This window comes from Lissotriton vulgaris, chromosome 5 (genome assembly GCF_964263255.1).
Source record: "Lissotriton vulgaris chromosome 5, aLisVul1.2, whole genome shotgun sequence".
In the NCBI taxonomy this organism is placed as follows: domain Eukaryota; kingdom Metazoa; phylum Chordata; class Amphibia; order Caudata; family Salamandridae; genus Lissotriton; species Lissotriton vulgaris.
The window spans coordinates 131070780-131085708 of record NC_141693.1 but is presented as its reverse complement, the minus strand read 5'-3'; positions in this window follow the sequence as shown (position 1 = coordinate 131085708).

Below are 14929 nucleotides of genomic sequence, written 5' to 3'. Positions count from 1 at the left end.
GCACCCTCGCCATGCATTGATAATTACCTTACATATTACATCACATGTTCTATGGCATCATTTATAATATCACTGCAACATTTTCAGTGAAACTATTGATCAGAGAATTGTGCATGGCAGGGGCATGAGTCATAGTTAAAAAGGACCACCCTGAGCTAGGCAAGTCCTTGCAGCCAAGCCTTTCCGTACCTACTGAGGAGCCCTCCTGCAAGCCTGATGCCTTTGTCCTTGCAATAGCTTATGGAAACGTTTCCTCATTCCAACTCCTCCAGCTTCTGAGGGAACACAGTTAAATGTATGTTTTAGGGAAAGGTGGCATTTGAGGTCAGACGGCAGAGACTGTGAGGCTATCTACTGTTGGTTAGCCCCTCTGTCCTTTCTGGAGTGCTATGGATCTTCTCACTGTCGGCCCTTCCCTCTGATTTCTACTTCCCCCTATTCATATCCCCTCCATTTCTCTGTACCCTGCTCTACTACCCTCAACACCTTGAAGCCATCAGAGAGCGATATAAAGTGCAAATAATCAACATAATGTAATATCCATCATAAAGATGCCAGTTCACCAAAATGCCAGGTGTAGTGGAAGTGACATCACACCCTTAGACTCCCGATGACAACATACGATTGACCAGTTATTTCATCCTGAATCACCCGTCAATAGCCTCCTGTTTGCTGCTGCAGGACTGAAGAAGGGCATTACGTGGAAACTACAATAGAAACTGCGATGGGGGTTTTGAGAGAAATCAGATACTAGGGGCGCTCTGCCTCAATTAATACGTTACTGTGTGTGGAGTAAGTAGTCAAAGAGTAGTGCGTGAAGAGCAGACGGAAAAAACCCTTAACCGTCTAAAAAGTCCAGGACTTAGCAATAGTACACAGCTGTGCTCTCGCAACTACAATGGGGTGGATAAGTTAAGTACAATGACAAACACAATACAATAAATCAAAGCAGATCCTTAGGTGTTTCTCTTGTCCCAGCAAGATGAAGTTTTAATGTATCCAGACTTGAAGAACAGTCATAGTAAGCCGACACGTGTTTCGTCGTGTACAGATGAGTCAACACGACTCTTCAGGGCTTTTAACTCAACTCCGAGCAAGTGAGTTGAGAAAAGTCTGGTACTCATGGAGGTATTCACTGAGTGTGTATGTGCATGTGTACTGGTCAGTAGGACCGGTACATCCAGTAAAGCGCAAGAAAATAGTCTTGCTGCTATGTTCCGTTCAATAGGATTAGTCAAGTTTATCAGAGTTTTCCACTTAATACGGGTGTGTATAAGGCAGTAGCCGGGAGGGGATCCATCTGCTGAGGCACTTTAGAAAAACGGGTACGTTATTCTCCAGACGCGGTGTGCGGTAGTATGGTATCCCTCCTCCGTTGTTTCCCGGTCGCCGTCTTCCGTGAACGGACTTTGTAATGGTATACATTGTAATGGTATGCGTTGTAATGACTGCGTTGTAATTGCATGCGTTGTAGTGGTATGCGTTGTAGTGTCATGCGTTGTAATGGTTGCGTAGTAATGGCATGCAATGTAATGGATGTTGCGTTGTAAAAGTTTTGTTGTAATGGTAGTGCGTTGTAAAAGTTGCGTTGTAAAGGTTGTTTCCCCTCAGACCAGAGAGATGCAGGGGAATGTTTATAGGTCAAAGGTCACCCCAGCTGGAAGTAAAGGCAGGTCCATGGCAGTCAGAAATAAAGATGTCACTTATCAGCTCAGCTAAAGGCAAGGAGATTATACTCATAGTAGGGTCCAAGAATGTACTTCTCTAAATTATTGCAATTCTGACAAGATCTGGAATGTCAGGAGGTGAGCATTCCGTCAATACTGCTGACACAGAAAAAATGACGGGGTAATAAATTCTTCCGACCCCTTGGATCTCAAATTTTAGTACAATTCAGGGCTTTTCGAGAACCCTGTAAGACCCATTATCTTTACCTCATCAGCCTGGTAGGATTGGACCATTAAATGAAGGACCACTAAGGTATGAACAGTCCAGTGTGAACTGCAGTCTGTCGTCCAGGGGTAAACAATGATGCTCCTGCTGAATGCAGGTGTTTTCTTTTCGAAGTGCCTGGACCTTTCCTAGACATGTGTTGCTGCATGTTTGAAAGGTAAAAACTGTGTACACTTTCACAGCTGCAAACGGCATCTTCGGCAAGACAGGGCATCTGGTGTGCATTAGTGACCCAACAGGAGAAGCACTGGACCGTGGTTGACCTTTCACCTCTTGACAGCGAATGCCAGTCAGATCACGTCAGATTCCGGGATGTTTTTAGGACGAGAACATATATGAGAAGAAACTCGTAATAATTCGATGTGAATAGAGATTTATCCGTGCTTTTCATGCACTCGGTTTGGCCGATGCATTGTGATACTCTCTGTTACACGCCGACACGCGCTAAGTATCAGGTTTTATTTTGACTAAGTGTTGCACCATTTGTTGCCAGAGTGGACGAACGTATAATTAAACCTGAAATGTAGAAGTTGAATTATCTACCTTTTCTATTTTCTCAGCAATCTGATTGAGCAGTTCTTTACTTAGCAGGTACTACGAACTGCTCATTTATTATTCATTAATTATGCGAATTCAGTTACCTTTAAAAGGGTATGGCCTTGCTTACACAAAGGGTGGCACCGAGCACCCGTTTTGAGAAAGCCTGAGGATGCCACCAGCAGGCACGGCCAGAAATGCATGGATGGGTCGCCAGATGAACTCAAATGCCAAGTGTTGGCTTCAGCACCAGTGGCACCAGATGCGACAATCTTTTTTGCCCCCCCCCCCTTTCCTCCTTGAATTCCATCACTAACAAACCGGCAACCGTCCTCCTCATCTCTCCATAGCCCCTCTCTCTTACATCTAATTTGCTTTAAAACACTGGCAAAGGCTGGGTTTACTAAACCCCTCAGTTATCCACATAAAATAAAGGTCTGTTCTTTGCAGCAGGTATATTAACCCTCTGCGCTACTCTGTGGCGAGTCAAAACTACCCCTAGACAAAACTCCGATCTCTCTCTCTAGCAGGAACATTAATGGCAAGAGTTAGTTTGTCATTTGTATTGCCGCCTGAAAGCGGGGCGCACAAGGAACTCTGCAGCGGGTGCTTTTAACTCGTAAACTATTGCTAAACATAGCGCTCCCCCATCTCCCTCCTCAGCCCCCCACCAGGGCCATCTCTTCAGCCCCTGGCTTCAAAGACCCACTCAGCATTATGAATTTGGCCGAGAAAGAGAACGCGATGCGCTTAGTTAGACCATCGAATAGAACTGACTTTTGTTGGCCCAGCCCGGGGAGGTGTATGTGGGGAGCACCGTTAGGTTTTTAGCTTCGAGGATGTCTCGGTGAACGCCGAACCCTGGCCTAGCGTGAGCCATACCACCCCTCATATCGAGGGTAAGCCATGTGGCCCTCTTGAATTCTGTGGGGAAATGTTCCCATGGGTGGCGTGGGGGAAACTGTCTGCAGCAGCATGGTATCTGGCTGCCTCGCGTTATCTTTCTGTAAAAAGAAAAAAGAAAGTACTATGCAGGAATCTGATGACTCGAGTCAAAATGAGTCCAGCCACTAAAGTGACTCATCTTCCTTGGACAATGGAAATCACGGTGGATAAAATGAGTCACAGAAATATCGAATTGCTAAATTTAAGTAAAAGGTTTCGGTAAGACAGCGAAGTGTCTGTGAATGCATTTGGTTGGAAGTTAATGGAGGAAAAACTGATGGAATCTCATGGGAGCAAGAAAAGGCGTGTGGAAAAGTATTAACAGTTGCAAGCAGGAATCTATACCTTTCAGAAAAATAATAAAGGTCAAAATTCACTAAGTTTTAGCTCATCTTGACAAAAGCCTTATTGTGCTTTGGGTACTTTTTCCCTGGCCTGCCTAAGAGCTGTGCACAGGCTTGCAAATCAATGCTTTCCCAACTAGGGGAATTCGCTGTACAAAGGCCAAATGATGCTCCATGAGCAGCGATGGCAAAGCAGAATGGATGCCTCCCAAGTTCTGCTATACATACAAACACAACAATGGTCCCAAGCAAGGAGACAAGGGATAGCGGGAAATAAATATAGACTCAGTCAGTTCTATATTACCGAAGACATGCCCAGCCGGACAGAGGTCCTCAAAGTTTATACTTAAGTAAAGGTTTGAAACACAAAATAACACCTTCAACAATTCACGTGCGTGGGGCACAAGCCTGTACCCAACCACGACAATACGTAGACACAGACAACACACAAAAAGGGCTTGCAAGGCAAGAGCAACAATCTCTGTAAAATTCCAATTATACAGAGAAATTCTTATAGGTACCATTACATAGTATTATATAGTAATTCATTATACAGGTATATGGTACTCAAAAGGTCGACGGCGTTTCGGACCGCCTATTAAATGATGGGGTCCATCATCAGGACAAAACAATAATTCCCAAGTTCTGCTAACACATCCTAAGGCATCGACCATAGTCCCCTTTGTATTCATTTCTGGGGCCACTGCTCCAAGCTTATTTGGGAGTCACCTGGAATTTCTGCCCCTCTTCTTTGCCTAGCAGTCCCAGTGCTCCTGAATTATGTTAATATTATGCTTTAGTACAGCATTCATTCACCACAGTGGCTGCTTGACTTACATGACGTAGCAGATGAATTTCATAGCAGACCAAAGATCAAGGGGCAGATTTACAAGGCCCTTGCGAAATTTTTACGATACCGTTGCTTCACTTCTGTGATGCAGCGGCACAGTAAACAATGCGCCACGGTGCGACAGATTTACAACGTGACACATCTAGTGAGATGAGTCATGTTGTAAAGCCCTGCGCTACATTAAACCTGCATCAGGTGTAATGTATGCAGGGTGGCCATTCCAACACACGGAAGCCCCGTAAATCACTTTTACGTCCCCGCAGCTTCAAAACCTTATACCAGCTTGTAGCAGTCGTAATTATTGATGCAGCACTATGGGTATGGGCCGCCCCTGAGCAGTGCTGGAGTTGTGTCGTGCTTGCGACACAACTCCAGAACTGCGCCACCTATACATTGACAGATGCATCACGCATCTGTCTCCTTGCGCCACGGTGCGTCGCATTGTAAATGCGGCCGATCCATGCTGGCTCAAGGGGTTCCTAACGTCATGCAAAATAACTGGCGCATCCCTGCTGATTTGCAGGGATGCACCGGTTATTGTAAATCTGCCACCAAGTTTTTAATGGGCACCAGAAGGTAATGTATGGAGAAAGTAAGGAATGGAGTTCAATATGGGGGAAGCCAGAACAAAGTATCAGAAACCACAAATGCACCCTTTACTAAAAATAGGCACTCTCAGAGTAGTGATAACAGCGTATGGGAGGTGAGTCGGGCACACAGACTGGGACAGTACTGTGCCATGGGAAATGCGCAGTTCCAAGTGTATCCGCCAACCCCCGCCTTCACCTGGAACCACTTATTATTGAAAGTCAGGCTGGTTTAAGTCACCTTTCCACATTTCACTGTGCAGGTGGCAATGCAACCAACCAGCATTTCAAAGGGGGTGCAGACTACCCCCTGCAGGTGTGTGGAGTGAGTGATGGCTCTCACCTGCAAGAGATGGTTGGTTGATGTGGATCATTTTTAACACTTCCCTTCCATCATTGCCTAAAGGTAAGATGCTCTGTGAGTAAATACATGTGCTTTCTTACAAAAAGAAAAAGTAATCATGATAAGTAGACAAAATAATCGAGACCCGAGGGCTGTACTCCAGCTGAATTCAAAACCAACATTACTTTCCGATTAGGCACGGCAAGGACATCGTCTCAATTGATCAGGCCAATATCTTACTATGAAAGGAACACAAAAGTTGTAACCAAGGAGATCTGTTTTTTCCTCTTCTTGGACTTGAGCGGATTGCCTTTACACTCTCTTCCACTCTCTCACCAGCCTCATTGCCGGAGAGATTCTGGCACCGACCCTGTGCCAGCCATGCAAACGAGGGCCATCGGCATCGCTGTAGAAGGTATGGCCTAGGGATGAGATTTGGATGGCCAGAGGCTTAGTCTATTTGTTAATTGTTTGACGGAAGAGGGCACATCCCCGTGGAGCTCTACAACTAGGAGTATGCTCGCTTGAGGAATATGAAGCAAGAGTGTTCATTTGGAAATTATGTCAGAAAAGAGTGTAGCCAGGCCTGAGCCCAGCTGAGCTTCCTCGAAGTGAACAGAGAAGTCCACTGTATCAAACACCTCTGAAAAATGCAAGCAGTACCAGGACACTGACAGCGCCACCAGCCAGCTCCATCCTGAGATCATTGGGTGCCATCAGCAAGATTGGCTCGGTGCTTCATTATGGTAAACATTTCTTATTGGATACAAGGAAAGTGCTTGTTTGTCTGGCCACAGAGGCTACTGCAAGGGTATCCTTGGCATGCAGCAGGAAAATAGGGTCCTAATTAGACATCTGAGAAGGATCCAAGCCATACCTGCCTCTAGTTGATTTGGGGCTAAACCTGATTGCAGAAAGCAATTTAAAATGTAGGTGAGGTGCATTAAAATAGCCATCCTGGATTCATTTAACACAAACTAGAGGATTGAAAGAAGAACTTGATATCGACTTACAAAGAGTGTCCATGATGAACAGACTAAAGGAAGATAGACTCTTCGGACAAAGTGTACAATTGAGAGGTGGAGGACCCTGTGGAGTAGCAGGAGAACTCTTTGAGATGCCAAAGGAATGCTGGGTATTAATGTATTTTCTTCAAACTAGAGGTTAACTGAGTCACAGAGACTTTGTGAAGAAATAATGGACGGTTGTACACCTGGAAAACCAATCATCTGATTTGTCTGAAAATATGCTTTTTATATATTGTTTAATATCGAGAATGCTTATCTTATAAATAATGGACCCGGGATTGACAGAGCAAAACCAAAGGGGGTGATGGACGGAGTGTTGAACATTGCAAGCACTCACCCCCTGTGAACTGATCTGGGTTTAATCCATCATCATTCTTTAGCTCCCTCCGCAACCCCAGTTCAGACATGGCCATATGCGAATCAGTCTGACCCTGTGCCTCATGGGAACAGTCCAGCCCGAACTGCCAAGCCATGTCTTCCCTGGACCGGAAACAAGCATACTGGGACCGGTTTCTGGCTAATCAGCCGTCATCAGCCAGGCTAGCTTGAATCCAGTGGCAAAGTGAGCAAGGGACCCACGTCTGGGCATACCCTGCCAACTTAGGGCGGACAAAGCGAAACCAAAGGGGATGATGGACGGAGTGTTGACAGAGACATTTAAAGATGGGTAAGGTGATGTTGTACTGAAGGTTCACATCAGGACCATAATGACACTGCCAACCGCACTCCACCTGTCCCACTTGGGGTTTTTCATGAGCGAAATCAGAGTAAAAGCATGTGCCCAAGCGCATGATCCGAACACTCACATGAGTAAATATACAGGTGCCATGGTGCACCACCTCGGCTTACAGGATTCCGCCAGAAGACTGACTGTGACCATTCTCTGGGAAAGTAACTGACAGCAGGACCATCATGTGGACATGGCCAGGTGTTGCATCTCTATGCTCGCACCACCTATAGGGCTCTTAATGCTTGTATTTATATGTTTCATATGGTTTCGTCAGTGGTAAAGATGGCGAGAAGTCACTTTTTGCGGGAAATGGTATGTGATGTCAGTGTGAAGTCATTAGGGGAGAAATAACACGTGATGTCATTATAACTAGCCTTTTGGTTTTATAAAAATGGCATCCGTGACTTACTGCACCTAAGCCACGCCATATTAGAGTTTTATGTACTAAACTGTGTAAAAAGGAGCATTCTTGTTCGTTAGGCCTCCTCATTATAGAACTGGAAGCAACCCTCCAGGGAGGGTTCACCAATGACAGCGGTGGCAAATGAATTATACCAACACATGGGATTTAAAAGGTTTTATTTGGTTAGTAAAGAGTTTCCTCTTCAGTGCATGTAGACGTGTCAGTGTGTTTATGAAGTAATTAGGGAACATTGCATCCATTGCTTGAAAAATCTCCAACATGGATATGTTCTCTTTGGAATAACAAACAAGGCGTCTATCAGCACTTTCTAAGGACGTGGAAATACAACGTGTAAACTTCATTGCTTCTCTGTTCAAATGTGGTTCTGAGCTTCGAGTAGGTATGTAGGGGCGTCTGCTGCATCTGCATGAGTGGGGCGCAGCTGTGCTTCTGATAAACAGACATTGTTTCAAATGCCATTACTCTATGATATAAACTGAAGAGTGATACCTTAAGATATTCTTTAAGCCATTTCCCCCTCAAGTCATATTAAGCAATTCTTGATAGAAGACTTGGGTTAATGTGAAAAGTAGTGATTTTTATTTCTAAACTAAATTATTTTAATATGCATAATCTAAAAGGCACAATTGGCAGCTTGAAATTCATGATTCCAAGGTAAGACGTAGGCACCCAGGTTATGACAGCTAATTTCTTGGGGAGCCCTGTTTCAATGAAGCCCTTAGACTGCAAAGCTGTGAGGAAACAGTCTGAACTAGAGCATGAAATCTGACATCTAGGGCCACCTTAAGCAGGTGACTGTCCTCACTGTAGCGTCCTACCCCAGCCCAGGTACATGTAAATGATCACACCACACACAGAGATTGGTATTACACGTCTTTATTCCTCAGCGTGTAATTGTTAACTGAACATTCTACATCAAGAATTCTATTACCCACTCACTTACGTCACTGTTCTATGGAGTCTATCAGGAACCTATCTCACAAGATGCTACAGCTCCACCTTTGTTAAATGAAAAGTACCATAATACATATATACATTACAATTCTCCAATAAGCCGTTTTAGTATTCGAATCAATCGCCCAGGTCTGGTCATGTGAGGCTGCCGAGATACCGTTGAAGTGCCCTTGATTGGCATTGGTGACATCGACATCGGCACAGTCATTTGTCCGTCTGGATTCTCTGGTAGACAAGTCTCAATCCTGACATCTGGAGTTGGCGAAGGTCGAGGCACGTGCTTGAAATGCAAAGAATCGTGTGTAATGGACTTTCCAGGACAGTGAGCAGTCACCATGTCATAACCCTCAGTGGGACAGCATTAAAAAGTAACATTAGCCTTACATTTCTGTTTTTGCCTGATGATAACATGGTCTCCTCTGTTGAACACATCGCTCCGAGCACAATGGCCTCTGTCTGCATAGATCTTCATTTTGCGTTTGTGAGATGAATCAGTGTAACGAATTTCATCAATGTCAATAGATCTCTCAGGGGTCCATTGTGGCAATTTGGTTCCTATGGCTCACCCAAGCATTAATGTGGCAGTGCTTTCACCTGTGGTTGAATGGGGAAATGACCTGTATGAACGAAGTGTAGACTGAAGAACTGATTTGAGTTAAGCTTTAACAGAACAGCACGCTGAACGGTCTGCCTGACGGTACTCATAAATCTTTCGACCACACCATTTGCCTGAGGCCAGAGAGGTGTGCTTTTCTGATGCTTGAGATTTAAATGAGTGAGAAAATCTTTAGATTTTAACTATTAAAAGGTGTGCCATTTTCAGACTTCAATACCAAAACAATACACCTTGTTGCAAAAATACTTTCTAGTCTCTAAATGACTCTGTCATGGGTAGTTTACAACAGATCTCCCACAAGGGGAAAATGGAAATAATCATCAACAAATACTAGTAGATGATGACCATTGTCAAGGGGTCCAAAGAAACCAATTGCAATCTTCACCCACACATGCTTTGGGAGGCCAGGTATGTTTAACGGATATGGGGTTGTCTTAGAAGACAAATAGTTGCACAAATAACATGCCTTTAACTCTTTTTTAACTCTTTCATCAAGACGAGGGAACCACACTCGGTTCCGTAAAGCTTGTTTTGTAGCAACAAATCCACAGTGTCTCTCATGGTCCAGTTCAATAACTTGTTGTCTCAGACACTTGAGTATGACAATTCTCGACCCTCATAAAATGATGCCTTCTGGGGTAACTGAAAATTCTTGCACATTTTAAAATTTTTGATATGCCATGTCATCATGAAGAGGTTGAGTATTCTTTTGCAACAATTGGTGTGTAATAATCTCTTAAAGTATTAGTAAATCCTTTCAGTACTCGTGTCAGCAATGATTTGTTCTATCAATATGCTAGCAATGGTACTTGACTTCACAATGAAGTTGACATAGACATCAGCCGCTTTACAAGTAGTGCCATGACACTGTATTGGCACACCTGAAAAGTGCTCAGCAGGGTTTTTTAGGTCTCGCGACCTATCGATGCGCGCAAGCGCATCGAGCGTAGCGAGAATTCATATGGCGAAAACATCTTCAAACCAAAGGGCTTTCAGCCCCGCGGTTTTCATGCAGTGCCCGTGTACATGCACGCGCATCGCATGCAAGCCCAGCCCAGGCCTCCCCTCATTCACGCCCACCCACCAGGCTCTCCCACCCCCATCAGGCTTCTCTCCCAATCCGCCTGCCTCCCCTCGCGCATCACGCCTCCCACCAGGCTTTCCCGCCCCCATCCGGCTTCCCTCGTAATATGCCTGCCAGCCCAGTCCTCCCCTCATTCACGCCCACCCACCAGGCTCTCCCGCCCCCATCAGGCTTCTCTCCCAATCCGCCTGCCTCCCCTCGCGCATCACGCCTCCCACCAGGCTTTCCCGCCCCCATCCGGCTTCCCTCGTAATATGCCTGCCTCCCCTCGCTCGCATTCCCGCCCCAGGCTCTCCCGAAACTTTACTTTTTTCACTGCTGGCCGGCCCATCTAGTTTTGCACGGCTTTCGTTTTCCGCTTGTTTATTGATTCTATTGGTAATGCACATACTTTTATAAACGCATGAATTTTGCACGCACTCGACCCGAACTCACACATTAAAGAAAAACGGCTAGATTGTAATAATGAGTTACCAACAGGCATCTGCCTTCTCTTGGGAGTAGAGGCTTTAAATTCCGATTTCTTGCTGAAATGGCAAAGGTAAAATTGGACCCCAGCCTGTTTTAACAGCTTTTTCATCCAAGCCCACGTCTTCAATGAGAGACATATCGTGCATTCCCGAGTCAGCAGCGCCCTTTGGCTCTCTGCGGAACAAAAACAAGCTGTCTTAGTACTTATAAGGAACTTGAAATATTTAGGCGCTGTAACACTTCCCATAGCACCAGCAGCAACAATATTAGTCAGTATGCAAAAGTATGCTAATTTATTTTTTAGCTTCTATTTTCGTTGCTGAAGTAACATGCACCTAGGTTCCTACGTTGTAAGTAAATAGCTCGGCATCGCCGTGCTCCACTCGCTTCACCCCATGGCCAGCAAACTGGTACTTCAACTGGAGAGGAAGGCTTCGTAAACAAACCCCCACCCCACACCATGACGTCAGGGGTCGCTGAAAATAAACTGCCCACCTCTGATGCACGGAGCCCTGCTTCCGTACGGCTCTTCGTTCACTTCACCTGCTGCTGGGCCACATAACTTCATTTTGCACTCGGGCCACTCGAGGGATCCGAGCAGGACTCGCGAGACAGCCTGCAATGCCGACAGTCACTCTCGGTCCCTGCCCCCTACAGCGCCCCCTGGGACCTTTGCATAAACATTGGCCCTAAGTGGACGCAAGCTGCAGCCCTGCGGGGAGCCTCAACAAAGGGTGAGTGAGTGCCAATTACCCCTCATCATCCATCAGAAACCCATCCATCCAACACCCATCAGACTCCACCTCCCACTGCAGCCTCTCTTATCAAGGTGCCGACATCAAAACGGGGCCAATTGTTCTGCAAACTACTGGCGGGGAGTTTTGCATCTGCAGACAGAGCTCTGCTTTGATGGCACCCAGACACATTCACCGATGCCCATGCAGCCAGGCCTGCCTTGTTCAGTCCGAGGCTTAAGTGGGGTGAATGGCGGTGAAAGTGCTCAGTCTGCCCTGTCCCAGAGTCGGTGTCCACCTCTGGAATTGGACCATTTAAATATTATCACCACTTCTGAAAGGCTTCCCCATCTGTTTCTGGCCACAGTTATCCCAACATCCTTCTTAATGGTGGAACAGACATACGTCAGAGTACCGCACCTTCTTTGTTTCAAGGTGCAGCGTTGATGGCCACTGATAACATCACAAAGCATATTCACTGATAGACAACCAAACCAGCAGACAGATTTGAGAAAAACACACACACACCTCACCGCCCACCAACACACACACTCTCTCTCTCGATGCAGTGGGCACAATTTCTCTAGTAAATATGCAATTAAATGCTGGTGTAAAATTACACCTACAAAGAACCGACTCAAATAATACATTGTGCCTACGTCAATTACAAATAGACACCTTGGACATTCCACTGCGATTCGACGTCAATGCGCACCGTGGGAACTGAACTGTTTAACCCTTTCTTTCCTACTACGAGAGGACGTTTATAAACACTGTCATTTCACTGCTAAGCAACTAAGGCACAGGGACATCATCTTATCTCATGGTTTGAAACTGTTATGCCAGTGCTGAAACCAGAAGTGTTTTTTCACAAACATTCAAATCATGATTTTAAACGGAAATTCATCTCATACACACACACCGTCACCATAACACCCTCTACATCATACAAAGGCACACGCACACACCTTCATCCTCACAACACCACACACCATCGGAATACACACACCCTCCCCCTCACACCACCTCACACACACTCACCCTCACACACAATTCACTCAAAGACCCTTACACACCCTCAATAACATTCTCAAAAATCACACACACTAACACACTCACACACCCTATCAGCATCACACATCATATCACAATCAATCACCCTTTTCAAACTCACTCACACACACACTCTCTCACATTACACAAATGTCATAAAAAGACATTAATATTTCACTTCTGTTCTTTTATTTTCCTCACAATAAAATACACTGAACATAATCTTCACAAAAGGTATTTACAGCAGTTTAAGCTATTGCCATTATAAATTACAATAACTTTTATTTAAGTATTAATTATTTAAAACATTTCATAACCATTGTTATTTGTAATATCAATACATCTAAGTCACGTAAATACAAAACATTTGCATTACAAATACTATGAGTGTCACATTTGCAAAAGTTAAAAGTATTGGCATTGTAAATGACAACTATTAATTTCGCGATTTTCAAAACCACACATAAATATAAAATGTGCCATTTACAAAACCAATAGCTCCAACTTTCCTACTGCGAGACCTATTGGCAACGCCAGTGCTTGTTATCTTTTCCTGGACAGTGCACAATGGTATAATCATACTCCTGCAATTTCAACCTTCACCTCTAAATGCGAGGGGGCATCTTGGCTTTAGGATTGCTGAACATGGTGAGTAATGCTTGTCTATCAGTGACAACTGTAAAATGTTTTCCATACAAAAACACATAAAAATGCTCACAAGCCCACATAAGAGCTAGGTTTTCTTTTTCAGTTTGTTATAGGCACGTTCTTTCACTGACAAACTTTGGCTAGCATAAGCCGCAATGTGTCTTGGGGCATTGAAATGTCGAGGGTGCTGGGAAAGGATGGCATCCAACCCCACTAGGCATGCATCAACAATAACCTCTGTCTGCAATTTCAGTTCAAAGTATGCCATTTCAGTTCAGTTCTTAATTGCATGCTTGATTTTCTTGAAACTTTGTTCACATTCACTTGACCATTGAAATGGAGCATTTTGTTTAATTAAGTCTCTTAATGAAGCACTTACAGTAGCAAAGTCAAGTATATACCTTGAACAGTAACTGTCCATAACCAAGGAAGGATCTCAGCTTAGTTCCATCTTGGGGGCTAAAAGAGGATGATAAGGTCTGTACTTTATTAGGATCTGAAGTCATTCCCCCATCAGAAAAGATATGACCAAAGAACTTGAGTTTAGTTTGATGAAACTCACACTTTGCCACATTTAAAGTGAGACCTGCATTGGCAACTATACAACACAATTTTTTAAACACATTATCTTGTTCCTTTCGTGTGGCCCCAAAAACTAGCATGTCATTACTGTAATTGAAAGCATTTGTGAATGACTGTATTATGCAACATATGACATCCTGAAAAAGCACACCCCACCCTCCGAAGTCCCTGGGGGCCTGCAACAGGCCCCCACAAGACATTCCTGCATGAAGCATGTTGCCGCCCACACCCTAATATGGATGGCGGTGTCTAACAGACACCGCCACCATATGAAACACTTTTTCGCCCGGTCAACTCGTTGACCGGGTGAAAAAGCGGTGGACGGTCTTTCTGTCCGCCGCGGTCCTTCCCGCCATAGTAATATGGCGGGGGGGAAATGGGTGGCGGGCGGGTAAGGATGTCGGGCGATCCACCCGACATCCTAATGGGACCCTGAGTGTCTCTTTTTGAACTAATTGTCTGAAGGATTTGGAGAGGAAACCATCCTTTACTCTGAGAGGCATAGCCTCTTCATTGTTGAACTCGTGGAGCTTGCAATGCTTTATGAGCAAATCAAGCCTTTCTACAAATTCATCCATCGTTTTGCCAGCTCTCTGCCTTTCCTGACTAAAGATGTACCTTTCATAGTCGATATTCGGCATTGGATTGAATTTGGTGTTTAACTCCTTGTGGTATTTTCTTTCTCTCCTTCACCAGCAAAATTCTTTAGATATTTAATTATCTTTTTGTCCTTTTCTTCTTCCAGCACATCAATGAAATCATCAAAGGTTTAGATCCATGTAGTCCACCTGTCGCCAATATTTTGCTTTTCGGCAGTATTGAAGGGAGGCGGTGATTTCAACAAGGCGGCGGCACCATATTTTGCTCTCCTTTCAGCTGCCATGGAAGAATGTCACTATTCTGACTGAAGGTTAAGAATTTGAGAATGTGGGTGGGTCTGCACACCGTCTTAATCAAGTTCAAATGGTATATAAATGCAATTTTATATTTATGTGCGTGCAATGCTATGGGAGAGGGTACCTATCTCCTGAGCATAACAAATGAAA